This window comes from Trachemys scripta, chromosome 24, assembly GCF_013100865.1.
Source record: "Trachemys scripta elegans isolate TJP31775 chromosome 24, CAS_Tse_1.0, whole genome shotgun sequence".
In the NCBI taxonomy this organism is placed as follows: Eukaryota; Metazoa; Chordata; order Testudines; family Emydidae; genus Trachemys; species Trachemys scripta.
The window spans coordinates 5413734-5436457 of NC_048321.1; the positions used below are offsets into that span (position 1 = coordinate 5413734).

At 56.9% G+C, this 22724-nt stretch overlaps 1 protein-coding gene across 1 annotated transcript in view; it reads right to left on the reverse strand.

The window, feature by feature from the left end:
• SEMA6C (semaphorin 6C) overlaps window positions 1-21585 on the reverse strand; it is a 66665-nt gene extending 45080 nt beyond the window's left edge. Inside the window, exon 1 of the mRNA XM_034756594.1 lies at window positions 21418-21585. The gene's annotated coding sequence lies outside the window, so the exon portion shown is untranslated. The remainder of the gene's footprint in view (window positions 1-21417) is intronic.
• Window positions 21586-22724: the final 1139 nt, after the last annotated feature.

A 22724-nucleotide genomic window follows, 5' to 3' on the forward strand; every position in this document is an offset into this window, starting at 1 on the left:
GCCCCAGAAAGGGAGAAGCGCCAGAGACTCCATCAAGTCCATTAGGGGCTTTGCTATTGCTCCTGATTTTACGTGGAAGGTGCCGAGACACCACAGTGGTGGGCAGCAGGATAACACCCTAAGGAGTAGCTCGCTAGCTAGAATTACCCCACGTGGCTGCCAGCAGGGGAGGATTGGTCTTGGTCTTATGGTCCTGAGATCAGGACCTTCTTGCACCGGGCGCTGCCCAGACGCACAGTGAGGGACACCCCCTGCCCTTAAGAGCTAACAATCTAGACAGACGAGACGGGCTAAGGGGAAACTGAGGCAGAAAGAGGGGTCTTGATCTGCCCAAGCCAGGCCTAGAACCCAGGTGCCCTAATGCCCAGTGCCTTAGCTGGCGGCTCATCCAGCATTGCCGTTCAGGGCTCACCCATCAGGCGGCAGCAGTGCCCCCAACTGCCACATTGGTGCTTTAAACAACCACCTCCTCCAATGCCCCCCTTCCTGCAGATCCCGGAGCCTGACTCTAAAGCCCGACTCCGTTGGCATCCCCCAGCCGCTGAGAACCCACTGAAGGGAACTGGGAACAATTCCGTTACCACTTGGGTTCTTCCTGCTACAGCCAGCAGGGCCGTAAATGCCATATTGATTAATCCGTTCGCCCGCTTACTGATAAATAGCTTCTAATTTGTTGCCTCTGGGCACGGCAGCCAATGCAGATGAACCGTGGGTGACGGAGATTAATGGGTTGCTGGGTGGTAATTTGATTTCATCGGGGCTCTGAGTCACTCCGACTTTGGCAATTTAACCCCGTCGCCTGCGATTCCGCTAGCACCTGGGACAAGGCTGCTTCTCCACGGGCCGGGTGGCAAGTGGGTTTCCTCATTGCTAACTACCACAGGCTTTCGAGGGTTAAACCGCGCCGGGGAAATAAAATCCTTGCAGGCCAAGGAGGCAGTGTTGCCTAGTGGCTTGGGAGACAGCACAATTGGGCTCTCTTCCTACTGACCTTGGGTAAGCCCTTTCTCGCACCGTGCCTCAGTTTCCCCACTCACTCCTTGTCTATTTAGCCTGTGAGGCCCAGATCCTCAAAGGTATTCAGGTGCCTGACTCCCATAGGCATCTAGGCCTACACCCTTCGGGCCAGGGACCGCCTCCCACTCTGTGTCCGTGCAGCGCCCTGCGCAATCTCAGCTGGGTCATCTCGGCGCTACCATAATACACCTAATATTATCACCACCTGGGGATGATGCCAAAGGCCTTGTCTACGCACAGTGCTATTTTAGGGGGAGCCTCGCCGATTTGGCCCTGCGGACGCACGCGTGTCTCATGGGTCATCAGGGCAAAGTGGGGATTTTCCAGAATATTGTTCTGAAGCCCCTGCGTGCCTCAGTTTCCCCCACATTTTGCATTGCTACTCAGCGGGTGCAAAGGGGTTAACAGTGCTCTTGGAGCAGAGCTGGAGACAGGGGATGGGCGGAATAGCCTCTCTGTCCGGGGCAGACCAAAGGGGGCCAATAGAGAATCCGAAAAGGGCCAATGCTCAGAACATGCCCACAAGCAAACAGCAGCCCAGAGGAAGGCGATTTTCCCCAGGGAAGCTGAGCCGAGGGCCCCGCTCGAGAACAAAGGGAGCAAGGTGCCAGGTGGCGAAGTTAAATGGAGTCCGAGACCGTTTGGCAGGCTGATCGCATTGGCTTAGTCAGCATGGACCATGGCTTCACCTTTGCCTGTTTGCTGGCCTAAGGACTTTCAGATTCTGTAGCCAGGCGACTAATAAACTCTCCTCTGCTGGGAGAAGGCTGCCTGCTCTGGCTGCAGGTACCCACCGAGAGCACTGCGCCCTGCCGGGGTCTGCCTGGGCTGGATTCACTGCAGGGAGCCGTGGAGAGAGACCGGGATCGCTGGTGCCCAATGGGCCAGGCTCAGCGTCTTGAAAGCCCCGGGCCTGCCCCTGTGGAACTGAGCGTCCTGGGGGCCCAGCCCACTAAAGGGTCATTCCCATGGACCAGCCCTGTGGATCCGCGCTCTAGAACTTCCCTGGAAAGGGTTAATGGGAGCGGTGCCCAGTGTCCCCCTGGGGCTGTTTGCATTCTGCTGTGTCCGTCGATTGCATTTTGCAGGCGATAGATTTCATTGAACATCTTAATTATTAAATGCGGCGCACCTGCTGTTCCGCTGCAGCGCCAGCCACCCCCTGCCCCACACCGGCGCAGCCAGCCGCCCGGAAACCCAGCCCCGTGCGCTCCGTCCCGGGAGAGAAATCAAACCCCACTGAACGGCCTCGGTTCTCACTGAGCCGCCTGCCTCACCCCGGGGGCGGCTCCCTGCTCCCTCCACTTGTTCGAAAGGTGAGCTGGGGCAGCCGCTAAGATGTTCCTAATGCAGTCCCCCGGGGAGGGGGAAATCGGAGCTGGCTCAGCTGAGGGAAGGCAGGCCGGATCAGTGGGCAGAGATCAGGACTGGGAGTTGGGATTCTGTTCCCCAGCTCTGGCAAAGAGCGAGGTCTAGTGGTTAGGGCAGATAGCTGGGAGTCAGGACTCTTGGGTTCTGTTTCCCAGTGCTGGAAGGGAGTGAGGTGCAGTGGTTAGAGCCGGGGGGCGGGGCGTGGCTGGGAGTCAGAACTCTTGGGTTCTGTTTCCCAGTGCTGGAAGGGAGTGAGGTGCAGTGGTTAGAGCCGGGGGCGTGGCGTGGCTGGGAGTCAGGACTCTTGGGTTCTGTTTCCCAGTGCTGGAAGGGAGTGGGGTGCAGTGGTTAGAGCTGGGGGGCGCGTGGCTGGGAGTCAGGACTCCTGGGTTCTGTTTCCCAGTGCTGGGAAGGGAGTGGGGTGCAGTGGTTAGAGCCAGGGGCATGGCTGGGAGTCAGGACTCCTGGGTTCTATCCCTGGGAGGAGAGTGGGGTGGTGATTAGAACCAGAGTGGAGGGGGGCAGGCCGTAAGCCAGGACGTGCAGCGAGGCGCTCACACACTATATGGATGGACACAGACAGCTGCCTGGGACAGTTTGGCTAGTGACCTCCCTTGGAGCAGGAGCGGGAGCAGGCTTGTGTGAAATGGGCCGGGAGGAGGAGGCAGGGTAGTGGGCCTGGCACTCTCATACAGAGTCATTCTTTCATGGCCCTTGTTAGGGGTGACTAAGCCAGCCATAATCACCCCCCATGCGCTGCCAGGCAGCCATCTCTGTGCCTGAGCCTCTCGACCCAGCCTAAGAGCGGGCCGGGAACTGCTCTTGGAGCAATAGGTGCTTTATTCCAGCACAGCCTGGTTTAACGGGGGTTTGAAAGTCTTCCCCGAGGGCATTAAGCCACAGCAGGTGGAGCAAGGGAAGGCTGCAGCAGAGCTAATGGGGCAGAAGGGAGCAGCTGCTAGAACAAACCCAGAGCTTCACCACTATCCGACCCACGGGGCTAGATTTCAGCTCCTCCTGTCACCTGAGCCAAAGGAGAATCTCCACAGGCTGTTAGCAGTCCAGGGCTTATGACACACAGTTGAGCAGTTCTGATTCCAGCCACCAGGCAGCAGCGGTGATGCGCAGGCTCTAGAAAGATTGACACAGTATTCGAGAAGGCAATTCTAGCGGCCAAGCGGTGAGCAGATTATAGACTGCTCTCTTCATCCTGACGGAGCCCAGAATGCTAACTTATAAGGATCACCTCCCCTGCCACAGAGGCGCAGCCCCTCTGGGGTGCAGCACAGCAGGTGGTTAACAGCTGCACAGCACTGCTGCAATGGGATTGCTTATCCAGCGCTGAAAGGTTGCGATCTCTGGGGTGGGGCACAGCAGCACGTTAAGAGCTGCCTGGTAAGAGTGCATAGGGATGGCTTGCCCAGGGCTGAAATGCAGCCACCTCTGGGGTGGAGCGCGTCAGTGGTTTAGCAACCACCCAGCAATGAGGCACAACCTTTTAGGGCACACTGGAAGATGAAGGCCAACCAACGCTGGATCGGGCTAGGAAATTAGCCCTTCGCACCTAGAACCCAGTCACGCCCAGCAAGTGGGATGAGTTTCTGGGATTTCAACCCAGTTTCTGGAGGGAATCATCCCAGCGGCTGTCAGGTACCATCAGCTCCCCTGCTCAGCCTCTGCCCCGGCTCTGATGAGGGAAGGGAGAGACCTGAGAGTGTCTGTGACAATATCAGGAAGCAAGTAACCCTGCGAGACATCCTGATTCTGGCCGCGCCGGGGCTCCTCTGACCCATTGCCTCAGCCTGTCCCCATAACCCTTCACCCCAGGGAGAGGAGCAGAGGGGTGGACGGAGCAGACGGCCTGCCTGCCCGCTCGGGGGCGAGTAGCAGACCCCAGACGCCCCCACAGCTCCGGCCTAGGGCTCTGCAACTCTTGTGAGCCGGCTGCTGCCTGCTTGGAGCCTGTGGTTTGTTACAAGGGCAAATGCCCCTCCCCACACTCCACTGCCCCTGCCCAGCCCCCAGGGAGGCTGGCGTGGGGAGGGGGGGGATTTCAGGCAGCTCTTCTGTTCGCACAGTCACTGGATTGAAGGCACGGGGGCACCTGGCAGCTGCTCTCCTGCCTAATTAAAGTGAGCAGTGAGCACGAGGTAATCGCTGGCAGGAGACAGAGCCAAAACTAATGACACCATGGCCTAAACAATGGGCTCGGGCCGGGCCGCTCACGGTGCCAAAGCACTGGTCTCCCCAGGCCGTCGGCCGAGTGCCCACAAAGGAGGGGGCACAAATCAATCGCTCTTAATCCCCCCCCAGCACTCCCAATCTCTCCCAGCTAGAAATGGGGCACAACCCCCACCGTTAGAATTCTTATCAGGATTAGAGGTTCTAACCGAGATCGGGGCCCCGACGTGCCAGGTGCTGCATGGACACAGAGTGACCGAGACCGGGGCCCCGACGTGCCAGGTGCTGCATGGACACAGAGTGACCAAGATCAGGGCCCCGACATGCCGGGTGCTGCCCAGACACAGAGTGACCGAGATCAGGGCCCCAACATGCCCTGAAGAGCTCCCGGTCTCTACAGACACAGGAAGTGTCCTTGTCCCACAGGTGGGGCCCAGAGAGATTGAGCGACTCCTTCAAGGCCACAATTAGAGACAGCAGCAGATGCTGAAAAAGGCCCCAGATCTGGCCACAAGCCCTTTGTCTGGGCACTGCCCCAAAGCATCAAGTGGCAGTGACCGCGCAGGCCCAGGGCCTCGGAGCAGAGGAGCATGTCAGGGCACCATCACCACCATGGCTGGGACCTCCCTCCCTGCCATCTCCCATCAGCCACAGACAAAGCCTGAGTCCCTCCTCCCCTCCCCCCGCCCCGGCCACTCACCCCAGTGCAAAGCAGGAAACACCAGCAGAGCAGAGCAGCAGGGCCATCCTCTGTGGGGACAAGCGAGGGTCAGCAGGGGCGCTGGAGCCTCAGGGTCCAGACCCTGAGTCTCCTCCATGCAGGATCCGGGAGGGTGTGGGGTGGGAAAGGAGAGACCTTCCCCCGTCCCCCATCCGGCTCCTCGATCCATCCGTCCCTGTGCCCCAGCTCTTGGCAAAACCAAGTACCAGGTTTGTTACAATTGCCCTTTCGCCACCCCTTGTCCTCTCTAGTGTTGCAAGCAGGACTTCTGGGTTCTACCCCCAGCTCTGGGAAAGGAGTGGGATCTAGTGGTTAGAGGGGGGGGGGACGGGGAGTCAGGACTCCTGGGTTCTAGTCCCAGCTCCAGGGGAGGAGTGGGGTCTAGTGGTTAAAGCAGATGAACCTGACCATCAGGACTCCTGGGTTCTCCTCTCTATGATTTCCTGTGTGACCAGGAAAAGTCCTTTCCCCTCTGTAAACGCAGCCAACCCTGCCCGCCGTGGCTGTTTCGCTGCCCCCGGCTCGCAAGGTGCCAGATAAGCCAAGCCCAGCCGATACCCGCAGGACGGGACGCAGTGCTCAAGGCCATGCTGGCACGACTCCACTGTGCCCGTCGTCAGCTTGGCCCGCTCGCTCGGGTCCCACACACAGCCCAAAGGGCAGCCAACGCCAACCGCGTGGCTTTCACAACAGGATCTGATCGCACTGGGTACGTTGTCACTGCAGTAACAAACCCGCGGTGCCCATCTCAGGGTTACGAGACCCTGGGCTATGAGAACCTCCCCCTTTGCGGGGTCTCGGAGCCTGGGCTCCAGCCTGAGCCCAAACGTCTCCTCTGCGAGCCTGAGTCAATAGACCCAGGCTCGGAGGTTTTTTGTTGCAGTGTAGCCATAGCCACAGAGACGGGGCCTACATGGAACCACCACAGCCCTGCCCGGGGCTGGACCGGGACAACGACCGGAGTGTCCGACCGTAGGGAAACACTAGGCAACCGCCATCCAAATTAGTGCCCTTCGGTTCGATCACCCCGACTCCTCCGGAACCCCCCGCAGGCACCCAAGCTCCCCAGGTGCCTCGGGTGTAGCCTAGGGTTGAGTAGAAATTAGCCTAACTCGAGCAGTGTGGGAAATTGTGGTCGGTAGTGTGAGAAAGTTAAAAATGCGCTTCAGACAAGGACAAGACCCGAGGGTAAACTGTGGCTCTGTTTTGGTTATAACTGGTCTCTGCAGGGCTTTTAACGAGTGTTTTTAAGAACTGTGAATGTTTTATTAAACCGCTATCTATACTGATAGTATGGGAAGGAGACTGGTGCAGATGGACGAGCTGGGGGAAGGAATATTTTTTATTGGACCAATTTCTGTTGGTGAGAGAGACAAGCTTTCAAGCTAACACAGGCTCTTCTCCAGGGCTGGAAACGTGCTCAGAGCGTCCCAGCGAAATACAAGGTGGAACAGATGGTTTAGTGTAAGTAGCGAACACGTATTTCTGGACAAATGTACCATGAAACCAATGATACACCTGAGACACATGGATGATATTTTCCATGATATATATCACAACTTCAACAACCACCACCCATCCACACCAGCATCCACTTCCTGAACACCACAATCAGCTTCAGCAGTGGATAGGTTGACCACCTTTCGAATGGCTGGCAACTGGACCTCTGAGACCCCACCCCGTCCTGCCTCTGCCCCCAAGGCCTCGCCCCTGCTCCACCCCTTCCCCAGGCCCCATCCCATGCTCCGCCTCTACCCCAACAGCCCCGCCCCTGCACACCACGCCACCGTGAGCTGCACAAGCCATCTGGCCTGTGCCGCCTCCTTCCTTCCACTTAAGGTTGCCACAGATTTAAAAAAAAAAAAAAGAACGTCAGGGCTTGTCAAATGGCACCCACCACACAAGCCGAAACCCGGGCTGTCCGGGTGAAAACCAGACAGGTGGTAACCCTAGCAGCAGAACCATACAGTCACCTACATACAAGAAACCCAGGGATCCCCACACCTACCTTCATAGATCCCGTAACCACCCAAAACACAGCAAGAAATCTGTTATCTACAGCCAGGCCCTCAGATACCACAGAATATGCTCCAAGGAGAAAGTCCGGGATACACGCCTTAACACACTCAAAACCACCTTCTCCAAACAAGGACCCGGCACCAGGGAAGTAGATCTCACCATGGAACGGGACCATCCAAATACCCCGAGAGAACCTGCTTCTATACAGATATAAAACCCCCTCCGACCACACACCCCTAGTTGTCAACCACTACAACCCAACTCGACAGGGACCCCATCCTAAAAAAAAGAAAATCTTTCCTGAACCCCCTCTTCTGGCCTTCAGACAACCTCCCAAGCTCATCATCAGAAGCAAGTTCCCCACAGGCGAGGACGCACCAACCCAAAGTGGCACCAGACCCTGCCAGAACAACAGATGCAAAACCTGCAGACACAGCTCCACTGCTATGATGATCAACACCTCCCACAACACACCTGTCAAGATCCATGGGTCCTACGCAGGCCTAGCACAACATGTGGTGCACCTCAACCGGCGCCCTGAATGCCCCAATAACCACTATGGGGGTGACACTAGACAATCAACGATCAAAGACAGAAACACCCTGTGGATGAGCACTTTTCACAGAGCGATCGCTCTGTGTCTGACCTCTCAGTCCTCGTCCTCAAAGGAAACCAGCACGACCCCTTCAAAAGATGAGCCTGGGAGCTTAAATTCAGAGCTTTGCTAGGTGCTAAAAATCATGGACTGAACAGAGACGCTGGATTTACGGTTTATTACAACAGTCTGTGATCGGGGCGCCAGGGGGCCATGGCCCATCGCTTTTTACCAGCCGTAAGGGCAAGCAGTGGGGGGAGGGATGGAGGGGAGCGAGCGGGGACGGCGGGAAGAGACAGGGGCATCAGGAGGAAGCAACGGGGCAGGAGTGGGGCCTCAGGGGAAGGGGCAGCAGGGGGGCGAGGGCTTGGGGGGAAGGGGTGAGGACTCTGGGGGAAGGGGCAGCACGGGCATCAGGGCCCCAGTTTGGGCATCAGTGCCACCACACACAAACACACACTTTTAGGGAGCTTCTATCACCCTGGTCTGTGACCCACTAACAACCCCACCCAGCTGCTTTCCTCCCCCATTTCTTTTCCCCCTCTGACTGGAGGGGTGTTAAGGGGCCACTTTACCTCGAATGGCCCCTTGAAACACCATGTGTCCCACCTTGTATTTAGCTGTGACCCTCAGGGCATTTCCCAGCCCTGAAGGGGGAATCATAGAATACCAGGGTTGGAAGGGACCTCAGGAGGTCATCTAGTCCAAACCCCTGCTCAAAGCAGGACCAATCCCCAGACAGATTTTTGCCCCAGATCCCTAAGTAGCCCCCTCAAGGATTGAACTCACAACCGTGGGTTTAGCAGGCCAATGCTCAAGCCACTGAGCTATCCCTCAACTCTGGAGAAGCTCGAAAGCTCCATCTCTCTCACCAACAGAAGTTGGTCCATTACAATATATTCCCTCCTGCACTGTGTCTCTCTCACCCCCTTGGCCCCGCACGGCTACAACGCTGCAGATGCTACTTCAAATAACGTGTCCTGTAAAGCACCAATCAGGAGGGTGGCAGAAGCAGAAATGGGAACAGGGTACGGGGCAGTTTGATGTTAATTAGTGGGATGATGGCTTGTCACAGGAGTAGTTTTGTTAAAATAGAGGAGCGCCAATTAACATGCCCAGGGGCCATTAGGTTACCAGGTGTCCTTCACTCTGTTGTCAGCGGACTGAGCGCCCAGCGACACTGTCTCCTCGGCGGGTGTAAGAATAATTGTTAGTGTCAGTGGGATGCGAGCACAGTGGCAGTATTGTGGGAGCGGGAACCTCACGCCTGTTTGCTGACCTCCTCGCTCTTGTGTGGAATAACGATTGGTTTTCTCATTCAAAGTGTCGCCCGGCGTCCTCCACTAAATACATCTTCTGTAACCCACCGAGAGGCTCCAACCGGATACCCGCGCTTGGTTTTATTGCACCTTTATCTTTCAGGGCTTAATATTAATCGGGAACGTTTCGACATAAAGGGGCTGATCCTACAGCGCACCCCAGGATCTGATTGCCCCGGTGTCCAATCCCCCTGGAGCTTCAGGGCCTGATCTGTGCCGGTGCCCCCGGCACCTCCAGGACAATCCCCCCACAGTGAGCGTGACCCACGTCTGTTCTGCTTGGGCAGCATTTTGCACGGGCGTAAGCGATTCCACGAGGCAAAGTCCTGCAAAGGGGCCGGATCCCTGGCTGGTGTGAAGTAGCATTGCTCCCTCTGGCCCTGGTTTCTGAAGCCGGGCGCCCTCTCGCCACACTCCGCGATGGGATGGATTGTGGACGCAGCCCGGACGCTCCCACAATGGCTCAGTTCCCACCAGCGAAAGCCACCCCCGGCAGCACGTTCCGCTGGCCATTTCCCGGGGGGGGGGGGAGGGGACGCGGCAGGGGCTGGGAAAGCGTGAGATTGGGAAAGATTTCCCCCTTCTCCTGCCGTCAGCCCAGCTCTTCCCATGACTCTTAACACAAACATCCCGTCCCTGGCGTGATCGGAGTGTTACAATCATTCATTCCCCACCCCCGCCCCCACCCCTGGCTTTGCACGGGGAAGCTGGGAACTGGAAGCTGTTATTTTCGTCACGCACACTGGCTTGTTACGGTAGGCTTGCACATGTACCCCATTGTTGTGGCAGGGTTGCGTGCACTGTTGCGGATTGTGGGGGAGTTAGGGCCCTGCACCCCTCTTCCCGAGATTCACTGCGACTCTCAACCAGCCAGTAAAGCAGAAGGTTTATTTAAGGACAGGAACACAGTCTCAAGCAGAGCGTGTAGGTACGACCAGACCCCCTCAATTAGGTCCCTCTGGGAGGTTCAGGGAGCTTAGACCCCAGCTTGGGGTTCCCTGCGTTGCACCACCCAGCCCAAACCGAAACTAAACTCCCCGCCCCTCCCGCTGCTCCTCTCCTTTGTTCAGTCTCCCGGGCAGAAGGTGTTAATTCTCCCCACCCCCGTTCCTGGCTCAGGTTACAGCTCAGGTAGCTTCCTTCAAGGGAAGTCCCACATCCCCACTGCAATCCCCCTGCAACATTCCCAGGTCAAATCTGCCCTGCTCCCAGCTCCGTCACATNCTGCAATCCCCCTGCAACATTCCCAGGTCAAATCTGCCCTGCTCCCAGCTCCGTCACATGCACACACTGCGGTTTGTTATGGGAGGGTTGCACACATACCCAGCTGTTATGGTAGGGTTGTGCACAGTGATTTGTTATTGTACAGTCACACACATTCCATTCCCCTCCCCCCCCTTGTTATGGTAGAGTTGTGTACACACACAGCACTTTGTTAGTCTAGGGTTGCACACTCATCCAGTTATTATAGTAGGATTGCGCACACAATGGCTTGTTATTGTAGGGTCACGCATGTCCGCCATTGTTATGGTAGGTTGTGCACGCACAGCCGTTTGTTATTGGAGGGTTGCCCACATACCCAGCTGTGCACACAACAGGTTGTTAGGATAGGGTCACACACGTCCCCCACTGCGCACAGAGTGGTTTGTTATTGTAGGGTCACACACACACACCGGTTGTTATGGTAGGGCTACATACAGGCCAGTCTGCTATTTGCAGGGTTATGCCCATGCAAGCGGGTTACAGAAGCGAAACAGGTGCCAGGTTGTTATTGTAAAGGCAGCAGGTCCTTGTTATTTGAGGGTGTGTGCATGCCAGTTTGTTTACTGTAGGGTCGCACACTTGCGCGTTTGTTATGGTCCCCTTCTCTAGCCACTGGACCACAACTCTTTCCATACATAGGAACAGGGTCCAGGAGTCTTGATCGCCTCCCGTTCCCCACCAGCTCTAACCCTTAGACCCCACTCCCCTCCCAGAGCTGGCAACAAAAGGAGTTTTGATGACCCATCTCCCACTGATCTCAGGAGAAGGTTTGGGTGGGGAAAGGGGAAAGCAGGGGTGTGTCCTATCAAAAGAGCCAAGCAACCCTGCCATGGGGGCTGGGAATGGGTTCTCAGTCCCCACCCCCCCCGGAATCCTGGCCCCCACATCACACCCAAGCTGCTCACCCAGGACAAATATTTAAATGCACATTTGCTTATTTACATTTCCCGCAGCTTGGGGCTGGCTCCCCGAAAGCCAGGCACGCCCCCCCGCATCCATCTCCACGCCAACCCCAGAGCAGGGAGTGCAGACTGCCAGCGGGCGCTGCCAGGGCTTCCCCCTGCACCGCCCCTCTAGCTGTGGGAAGGGGTCAGAGACAGCTGGGCTCACAGCGCCTCCTGCTGGCGAGAGGATAAAGACAACTGCAGGAGACGCCGCAACCCCAGATGCATCGATGCAGGCTCCGGGGTTACTAATGTAACAGTCTCGAGCCCCCATGCAGGCCGCACTGGAGGTTAAAAAGCAGAGAGGGGGGGCAGCCAATGGCTGTTCCAGTGCCCCCTGCTGGTGGCGGGGTGCTGGGAACATCCCAGAGCCTGGGGGCAAGCCAAACAGGAAGTGTCTCCTACCGACAGTTCCCAGCCCCAGATGAAACTGGACCAGCTGCTGCTGCAAGGAGCTTGCTGGGCTTCGTAACACACGGGCCTCCAGGCTCAGCTCCTGGGCCTCTGTGGTGCGAAGGGGACCCCTCCCCTCTCGCGGGGATAGAGGGGGACACTGCGGGGCCAGGCTGGGAGTGGGCTGCAAGGGGAGATGGGGGCACACAGGCGTTCCGGGGACCCTGCAGGGCAGTGGGAGAATGGGAACACCTATAATTTCAAAGACCAGGCTGGGTGGGGGAGCAGAACGTATGGGGCAGACCCCACTCCCCAAGTCACTCTGCCCACAGCGTTCACCTCACTCCTGTCTTTCGCTGCCCGTGTGTGGGGGGGGGGGTCCTGGGCTGCTCCCCTAAATCCCTGCCTCTGCACAGGCACTGCCCCTCCCCTGCTGGCTCAGCACCTGCCCGGGGGCTCCTGCCCCACCCCTGGAATATGGACTCAGGATCTCCGTTAGCACCACCCAGTGAGCACAGCTGAACAAGACAGCAGCTGAGCAAGGCGGCACCAGGCCTGGGCTACCCACCTCCCAGGTTCAAGTGCTGACTCACCTAGAGCAGGGGCTGGGAACCAGGACTCCTGGGTTCTAACCCCCAGCTCTGGGAGGAGAGTAGGGTCCAGTGGCTAGGGGAAGGAGGTACTGGGAGCCAGGACTCCTGGGTTCTAATCCCCGGCTCTGGGAGGAGAGTGGGGTCCAGTGGCTAGGGAAGGGGGTACTGGGAGCCAGGACTCCTGGGTTCTAATCCCTGGCTCTGGGAGGAGAGTGGGGTCCAGTGAGTAGAGCATGGGGGCTAGGAGTAGAGCATGGGGGCTAGGACCAAACACACGGATCTGTCTCCCTTCCCTCCACACTTTCTTGGTCTCTTTTTGCCATTGTTCCTGATTGGGGGGTAGTTACCAGACACCCATTTGCCCCAGATGGCCACATTCAGGTCCCTCATGATGACCCCCTTCCCCCCACCGCCCTGGCCGCTCCTCTGTTCTGTTCCTACCCTATAAACGTGCACTAGGATTAACCGGCCCCATTACAATGCGAAATATTTGTATTCACTCCCAGTGCAAACCCCAGGGGGGAGGGGGAAATCAATGGGGTGAAGTTGCCCCCTACCCGTCTGCAGAGGCCGCTGCCCGAGAGCACATTTGTATTGCATCGAGCACTCTGCCATCTCCCCGAAAGGTCACCCTGCAAAGGCTGGAAGGGGGGAGCGTAACTAGTCCGGTGGCTCCGGACTAGAGAGCTTTATTTATACGCTGTTTGTTAAAGCCGAAGCGGCAACATTAGTAGAGAGCTTCCAGCCGCTGCAGCCAGTAATCAGGGCCAGGGGAAATAATCAATTCACTTATATTAATGGGGGGTTGTTTTTAAAGGCTTGTAAATATCAGAAATCGAGCAAAGCAGCGACTCGACAAGCAACAGAGAGTGGGGTGGCGGCCCATCAGAGGCAACTTTTGTTCTTCTAAAAGCTTAAACGTGCCAAGACAATTCTGCTCCTTTATTTTTTGCAAGCCAGGATCGCGCTGGTCATAACATCCCAGCCTGTAGGTGGCGCCCGAGTACAGCCGGGCAATAGTTCCGTGAGGTTGGGTCACGCTGCCCCCTGCATAACGTGCAGCCCCGACACCGCTGCAAAGCAAGTGTGTGGTGCATAGCAACTCTACCACGACAAAGCAGCACACACAGCCCCACGGCCCACGAGAGACCTTACAATAACAAACTGGCCTCATAGCCCCAGAGCCTACGAGCAACCCTACCATAACAAAACAGCATCGTAGCTCCACGAGTGACCCTACAATAACAAAGTGGCACCATAGCCCCAAGCCCACGCAGGTACCTTACCGTGTCGAGGCGGCATGCGCAGTGCTTGGCATTAAAGTTGCAGTGGTGCCAGTGACCGCACGTGGTGCGAAGCGCCAGAGCCACACAGCCCAAATGTTGCTCCATTTCCCCCTGCATTCGTAGGGGCCCTGCGTTCCTCTGCCCCCAGCTCAGGGATGTAATGGCAAAGAGCGGCTGCCCCAGCGCTCGTCATAGGTCTGGAGATGCTAAAACAGCCAAACACCAAGGACCTTTCTTCAGGCAAACCTCCCAGTGACAGGATTTGCCCCGAGCTCACCGAAGACCCTACAATAACGAACAACCAGCTGCAAGACAAGAGGCAGCAAAGCAGTGCATGCAGGCCAGCATTCCCCCGCCACCCTGCACTAACAAACCAGCGCCTCCAGCCTCAGGCTCAAACAATAACTCTCATTTGCCCCAGCCAGCATTTGCAAGAGGCCCTACAATAATAAAGCCAGCCACTAGAGAGACCCTGCAACAGTAAAGAAGGAGGCACAGCCCGGTGCCTCGGAGTCACCCAACAACTGTTACGGAGAGCTCCAGCGACTCAGTGCAGATCTCAATTGGAGGCTCTTTGGAGCAAGGACCATCTCTTTGTTCTGTGTGTGTACAGCACCTAGCGCCACGAGGTTCTGGTGCAGGACTGGGGCTCCTGTGAGCTACCATAATACTCCTAATAAATAATGTACAGCGTCTAGCACACTGGGATCTTGGTCCAGGACAGGAGCGCCTAGGCATTACCATAATACACCTAATAGCATTAAAAAGGAGAGTGTCCAGCACAGTGTGGTTGTGGTCCTGGTCCCAGACTGGGGTGCCTAGGAGCTACCATAATACACCTAATTTCAATACAAATGTACAGCGCCCAGCACAATAGGGTCCTGGTCCATGACTGGGGCTCCTAGATGCTACCATAATACAGCATAATAGTTATAAAACTGGTGTGTATGCAAAGCCGTCACAGGCGACCCTACAGAAACAAACCAGCACCGAGAGTCCCAGCGTTACCGGTGCCACTCTACGCTGAAATTCTCAAGCATGCGGCACAGCGGTCACATGCGACCCTACGATAACAAACCAGCACGTAAACAAAAGACGGAGAGGAGCGATCGTTTCAGTGTGCTCAGTTTCCAGCCCGAGGCACATTTGCTATAATTAACAGCCAAAGGGAAATATATTATATATATATATTAGAAATAAAAATAGACGATAGATCTCGTGCCAGGGCCCCAGGCGGAGGAACTAACCCATACTTTTCCAGAGGAACAAGAGAGAGCGTCTCTTGTGAATGGAAATCTCTGCTCGGCTCTTTCCATCCTTGAGCTGCAAGCGCAGCATGGGATTTGACCTCGCAATGGACACCCTGGGGGAGTAAAGGCCAGGCCCGGTCATTGACCAAAACTCTGTCACCTGGTGAACGTGGCAGGACAGTGGGTCGATCTCTCCCATGTCTCCTTGGGTTAGGAGCTGCAGTTATCAAGGGAGGCGGGGGGAGAGACAGACACCCCTACCTCCGCAGGGCAGCGAGGAACTGGGTTTGTGTGGCGTCCCAACACACCTCGCTGTCTTGTTAGCATGCTGGTAATCGGCCCTCATAAGAGACCCTACAATAACAAACCAGCATGCATGGCCCCGATGGCCCATGAGCAACCCTATCATAACAAACCAGCATACACAGAGAATTACCAGGTGGGATCACATTTGGATCCATCTGGCCCAGTACAGTGACCAGAATCAGCTGCATCAAAACAAGCTGCAAGAAACCCTGCAGCCATGGGATAGCCTGTCCCCAGGGAAAGGCCCCTTGTGGCGCACCCAAAAATAAGCACACCCTACAAAAACAAACCAGCACACGCAGCCCCAGCCTCACAGGGGCCCTACAATGATAGGGCAGCATACGGCCCCACCTGTACAAGGAGCAGTGTTTCATAAAATTGCTCACGGTACATACACAGGAGTTAGTTCCTTTCTCACTGATATGCAGCCACTTCTGGGGTGGAGCACCGCCACTGATTAACTCTTAAAACACCCACAGTGCTAACAGCTCTCAGGGGGCATTTTTCATCCTTCCATCCATCTTTAAATGCTTTACATGGGCGGGTAAGTATCATTATGTTCCTTTCACAGGTGGGGAAACTGAGGCATGGAGAAGGGAAATGACTTACCTGAGGTCACCAGGCTGGTCAAGACCAGGAACAGAACCCAGGAGTCCAGTGCCTCAGTTGCTACACTGCATCACCTCCCCCTCTCCTCCCCCAGATCTGTCCCGATGGTTCCTCGTTTGCCCGTTTGGGACAGGAAGTGAAGAAAAACGCCGTCTCTAATGGAAACCACAAAGGGGTGGAGGTGGGGGATTCGCACAGGAGAACTGAATTCCCTTTGCTGGAGCAGGAAGGGCTCAGAGCTTATGTCAAAGGCTCCTATATGCTAAGCCGGGGAGCGTTCTGATGTACAAGGGGCTCTGGGATGCAAGCTAAGGAGATGGCACCAGTGCCCTGCGCGGCTTGGATGGGGAAGTCCGTGCTGCCGTTTCTGAGGCAATCACGGGGCCAGAGCGCCGGGGAAATCGATTGTTGCCAGGCATGTCCATCCACACATGGTTGTGTCACCACATCCTGCCAGGGTGCAGGCTCCAAACGCTGCAGAGAGATTCAGCCCCAGAGGCCAGGGAGAACTGGCTGGACTGAGCGTGGGAGATGCAGCCTCCTTCAGCCTCCAAGAGAGGGCGCTGTTCTGCACCCGGCTGCATGAAACGAGTTTGCTGGGTCTCAGTCCCGGGCCCAGTGAGCAGCGTGGCCAGGCGGATGGCAACTGATGCCACCCTCCTTGGCATTCACTGGTCTCCTTGGTGAAGGGCCCAGGGCAGAATGGGTCACAGAGCCTGAGTCCCCTCTAGAGAGTGGGTCCCTTCAGGGCAGGGCAAAGAGGGTGGGAGACAGATGCCTCCCGGGCTGTCCCTGATTGGTGGGGTGGGAGTCTCCAGGGCTGCCGATCCGGCAGTCACCCCAACTTCAGAGATGGGGGGGCAGGGCTGTGAAACCAGCTTGCTCTAGTCTAATGACAGCTGATTTCCACAGTGCTAATTGCCAATCAAGAGATTGAACAGCCCCCCTGGCAGGGAGACGGGGCTGGCAAGACAGAGTGAGTCTCAGGGGGTCTCTCAGCCAATCCCCCCCATCGGGGCGTGACCCCTTTACAGGCTTGGGGGGGGGGGCAGGGAGGGGATATTTCCGGTTCCCCACCCCTGGCATCAATAGACCAGGAGCTGTGATCTTAGGGGGCCGGAGGGGGGAGAATCCCCGCCCCCATACACTGGGCTGGGGGAGGCAGCGGCGCTCCGATCGGGGCTGGAAGGGCAACCTCAGCATCCCAGCGCCTCACCTGCTCCTCCAGAGCTTCTTCCCAGCTTTTATTGTTAATAATAATTAAAGGGAAGTTGGGGGAGGGGCAGGAGCGGCTCCGCGTCCTGAATTTCCAATGAAAGAGAGAGATCCCTGCAGAGAGAGAGAGACACAATGAAAGAGCCGGAATCCGGGACTGCGTCCCTAGGACTCAGCCAGCCCTCGTCCTTCCAATGCCTCACCAGCACATGCTGCACCTCCCAGCTCTTCAGCAATGGAGGGGAAGGGGGGGCAGCTTGGTGCCTCGAGTACAGCAGGAATTAGTCGTCACGCTGGCCTGGGATCCGCAGCCCCACGGCAGGTCTGTGCTGGGATGCGTCTGCGTCCGAGCAGGGGGCAGGGTAGAGGGTGGAATCTGTGGGGCAAAGGAAGCAGATCTCCGCCCCACTCTTTCCCGCCTGGATGGGGAGGGGTTACACACATACACACACGCGGCCTGGACGCCATGATTTCCCAGCCCCTTATGCCCCACCACCAGTGTTAACTGCACAAAATCACCGCAGCCTCAGAGCTTTGCCACAGAAAGAAGCGACTTCCCCCTCCCCACACTTCAACCCCTTAGCCGTTCCTCGGGCTCCCCACAGATCAAGATCTGGAGGGTCCTTACACTCAAGCTAAGCTCCCATACCAGCTCTGCCATGAGCAGTACAGGGCCCATGACACGCAGTCGAGCCATTCCCAATCCATCCAGCGGAGGACAGTCTCTCCACCAGTTCATAACAAGACATAAAGCTTCTCTCTCTGGTGTCTGCTAGAATACATTTCATACCTCCACAGGCTAATCGGATATGGGAACCGTGTAATATGATTCACAGTCACAGCATAACCTGCTTCCTACTGACATGGTGCAAAACGCCTCAGACTCACTCTAACTTTCCATTAGGAATAATATGGACAATTACATGTAAGAGAGCAGTGCTTAGAGGCCCAAACTGAAATTAGGGCCCCATTGTGTCAGGTGCTGCACAGACACAGGGGCAGAGACAGTCCCTGCCCCCAAAAAGCTCACAGTCAGAAGAGACAAAGAGCGGGAGGAGAAACTGAGGCACAGAAAGGGGAAGCAATTTATCTAAAATCATCCAGCAGGCTGGTGGTAAAACCAGGCTTAGAACCCAGGCATCCTGAGGGCCAGACTAGCATCTTACCCACAAGGCTATGCTGCCTCCCAGTTTGGTTATGACTAGAGCTGGTCAGGGAAGCTCAGACGGGACTATATTCCATCAGAAGACAGAGTTCCATCAAAATTGACAGGTTTCAGAGTTTGAAACACTTCACGAAATCAAGTCAATTTCACGGGAATTTTGCTTCAGATCAAAAACGGAGGGGGGCAGAATTCTGACAATGCTGAAACGGCCGGTTTTACCATTTTGGGGACCGAATGTTTTTGTTTTGAAATGCCATGTTGTTGCCAATTTTTTTTAAATGTTGTATTCTACTCCGCCGTTCGGAATCAACAACGGCAGCCATCGAAATGGAACGTTTCCATCCACCCAAAAGGAATCTGGTTTTCAGAATTTTCCTTCCTGGAGAATTCTGAAACGTTTGGGTTGCGTCCGGATTTGGAACAAAAGCCCCTTTCAGCCTCTCACGCCTTCGCAAAGGGGAATGCCCACCCCCGCAGAGCTCTAGCCAGGAATTTCTGCCCTCTTTGGGCTCGCGACCTGTCCCGGACTGCTCTTTGTCAGCAAATTGCTTTGGACAAATTGATTTTGGCCGCCAGCCTTGCTCTCAGACGGGTTCCCTCTTGCCATTCGAGGTGTGCAGTTGGTCACCTCTGAATCAAACGCTGTTGCAGCTCCGCCCCGATTGGAAGAATGAAATTCTCGAGGAGCTGCTCATTCTAAAAACCATGAAACTCGGAATTCGTGAACTTTTTTCCACACCTTTCCAGCTGCCGAGCAAATGTCTGTACAGTCTCTGGGACAAGGGGGATCTGGTCCCTGTCTGGGGCTGCTAAATGATACCATAATACACCTAATAGCAATAAAAACGTACAGCTCCTGGCACATTGGAGTCCTGGTCCATGTCTGCGGGCTCTTACATGCTACCATAATCCAGATAGCAAACAACAATTACAGCCTCATGCATCACAGTGAAACCTACACAATGCTTTTATTTACACTTCACGGCCCAAACGTGGGCGTAGCATGAGGGACTGGAGAAGAGGGTGTGACACCCAGGGCTCAAGAGCTCAAGGAGCTTGATTCAGTTCGACCGCCCCATCGGAAGCAGCCCCACGATGGGAGCTTTCGCTTTCCTTCTTGGTTAGCACCCATTCCTCTTAAACAGGAGTAACCGAGGCTGGACGTGCAAGGCGCTGTACAAACGCAGTCTTAAGAAATCTCGCTCCATTGTGCCAGTGCCGCCCCCCTCAATGTGCCAGGCATGGCATGATCCTCGGAGAGCAGCTTCCGAATCTGACATTGCAACCTGCCGCCGCTGAGTTATTAAGGAAACGAGCGAGGAACTATTCCAGCCCTCGCCTCTGACACAACCAGCAGGGCCCTTCGTACAAAGAGCCGTCTCCTTTCCAGGCCTCACCAGCAATGTCACAGGTGTCATCCTCAACACCGCCAGACTGCCAACACAAGCGTGGCAGCTGACGGGAGGGGAAGGACGGTCGGAAAGGGTTAAAAAACACAGAAGAGGCTGTGTTTGTTTTTCCAGGACGGATTTCCACACACACCATTCAGAGGATCTGAAATTAAATCTGAGCGCTGTGGAGAGAGGAGTTTTATTGTGCCATAGGGTTGCAATCTGGGAGCAAATCCATAATCCTGGAATTTAGGGGGAGGGAAAGAGTCAGTTCCACCTTTGATTTCAGGATCCCCCAAAATACCATCACCCCCCTTCTCCCCCCCGTTCCCCTCCCCGATTGAGACCAATGATAACAGGGCACTAAAGGAATTTCAGCCCCCCAGGCAGCATTTTGCCTTCCAAGGTTTCCAAAGCAGCCATCAGACCTTGAATGGATTTCACTCAGCGCTCCCCATTCCAGGAGCAGCCACCCTGCAATCCCTGGGGTGCCATATCCCTAGTTTTTGGGGGGGGAACCCACATTGCTCTGTGCACTGCAGCAGCCTCGCTAGCAAAGCGGGCACGGGTCCGAGCAGGGCAAGGGATTAAAATAAACTTGCGCTTGCAAAACAGGGGGGGGATTGAATTCCCCTCGCCCCTCCGCCCCATACTGGTGCAGAGGTGCCAGCCCTAGAGGTTATTTTCGCCTCCATGTTACAGTGTTGAACGGCAACACCAGGGGAATAAAAATAATGAATAAATTGCAAACTTTCCAGCCAGCTTCCCTGCCTGCGAGCCGGACTTCTGCACACGCTGCTCGCCACCGCTTGTGATGGGTTGCGGGGAGGGGGGGGGTGATGGTGGTGGGGAAACGTGCAGTCACCACAATTCACGAGGGTTGTCTGTATTTCTGTCGGGAAGGGATTTGCGGGGGACACCTCTGGGCGAAGTGGGGTACCCCCAAACGGTTGGAGGGGGGGGGGGGGGGGGGGGGTCTGTCCCCCATAACATGTCTCCTAAAACATCCCCTCTAGCACTGGCGTTAGTCCTTGGTGGTGCAAAGTGCCGTGCCCCTTTGCCCGGCCGGCGGGCTGGCAAACTCCCGGGGGACCCCAGGGATCATGGACCCGCAGGCTCGGAGTCACCCTGGGGGGAAAGAGGGGTGCACCCCAGACCCCCTGCCGACCTAGCCAGCGCTCCGGCACCCTCCCGGCTCAAGGAGCAGGCGAGGAGCCAACTCGACACCTCCAGCAGGGGGCAGGCTGCTGTGCTCCGTCTCCCCCTCGCCCCGCAGATCTCGGCTCGGTGACAGCCTCCCAGCGGGGCGAGCCTTGGCTGCAGCCCACTGGTTTCCAAACAAGACTTCTTGGACACAGGATGCGCGTCGCAAGTCGCTTGCCAAGCAACCCCCCCACCCCGCCATGCAATAACTCCCCCCTCCAGTGTCCTCGCCCCCCCACCCCACAACCCTCCCAACACAAACAGGGGTTTCCGTTTGCAGTGTCAATGCGCGCATCCCCCCCCCTTTGCAGAACAGAGACACACAAACACACATCCAGGCTGAACCCCCCGCCCGGCTGGGCTCGCCCCCCCCCCCCCCCCCCCCCCCGCCTTTGGGAGAAGTTTCACGCCACGGAGCAAGTCACATCGCTAACTCCGGACACCCCCCCCCCTCGCCCCCCGGCCAGGGCAGGCTCCGCTCAGCCCCGGGCATAGACAGCTCCGTGCACGACCCCAGCCCCCGACTCCCGTCCCTGGCAGGGAAGCAGCCGCCACCCCCCCCCCCGCCGGTCTTACCTCCGATCCCTGCAGCCCCGGCTGAGGCCGCCCCGTCAGGGGCCCGATCCCCGGGGGTGGGGGGAGCTGGCGCCCCGCAGCCGAGTTATAATCCGGCCCTGCGCCCCGACGGCCGAGGCGGGGGGATAACAAAGCCCTGCATGCCAAGGGCTCGCAGCTCAACGCCCAGCCGGCCCTCCCCCAGCAGCCGGCGCCAATCTCCTGCCTCTCCCCTCCCCCGGCCCAGCCCAGCGTCCTCCCCCTGCTCCCGGCCCTGGCAGCCGCCCGCAGCCCGCGCCGCTTCCCGGCAGCCGGCAGGGAAAGGGAAGGGGGCCGGGCGGAGGCGAGCCAGGGGGAGCGAGCCCGGGCTGTAGGACCGTCCCCCAGGTGGTGCCCGTTGCCCCGAGGGAGAGGGAGGAGAAGGGATCAGGAGGGGGAGGAGAAGACCGGAGGAGAGGAAAGAGGGGAAAGGCGGCCAGGGGGTGTCGGCCTTGGGTTAAGCCCTGTGAAAAGTTCTCCCTGGCCATGGGGAAACTGGCAGAGGCGCCACCTTTCCGCTCCCCAGCCATGTTCCACCATTTCAGAATTTCCTCTTCTCCCGAGGGCGAGCGAAAGGTGGACATTTCCCCCCAGACTTGGCATCGGAGCCGTTGAGCCGCGCGTCCAGGCTGGGGGCCCGAGGGAAGCGAACCCCCTTCCCCTCGGGTTTGCGGGCAAGATCGCCCCGTTCCCGACAACGGTTCTGTGAAGGGATTGGCCCCCGGCGGTGCCGAGCCCCCGGGGAGCGGCCGGGACTCCTGGAGCCGCTCAGCAGTGGCCTAGGCTGGACCGGGCTCAACACCTGTGTGCGAACGTGTGTGAAATATCCTCTCCCCGAGTACGCGAGGCTAGTGACACGGGGGTTTGGAAAAGCTTTTATCCCAGGGCCTTGTCTTGCCTAGGAAACGGGGTGTATGGACCCATGGTAAAACCTGAGTGTGGACAGGGCAGTGTGTATTTTAACAAGGGTTAAGCCCCTTGGAGCCACCCTAGAGGGGGGCCTACAGGGTAGCACGAGCAGCTAACTTGTTAAAGCTACAGTGTGTCTTCTCTGCACTAGGGCTAAAAGCCCGGCTCCAATGAGTACAAGTGAGGTTTGCCATTGACTTCAGTGGGGTTAGGATTTAACATGTGTTGGCTAATATATATCAGCTAAGGTGAGTTAATACACACCAGCTAACATATGTTAGTAAAATACATCCCAGCTGACAGGTGTTAGCTAATACATCCCAGCTAACGTGTTAGTTAATACATGCCAGCTAACACATGTTAGTTAATGCATGACAGAT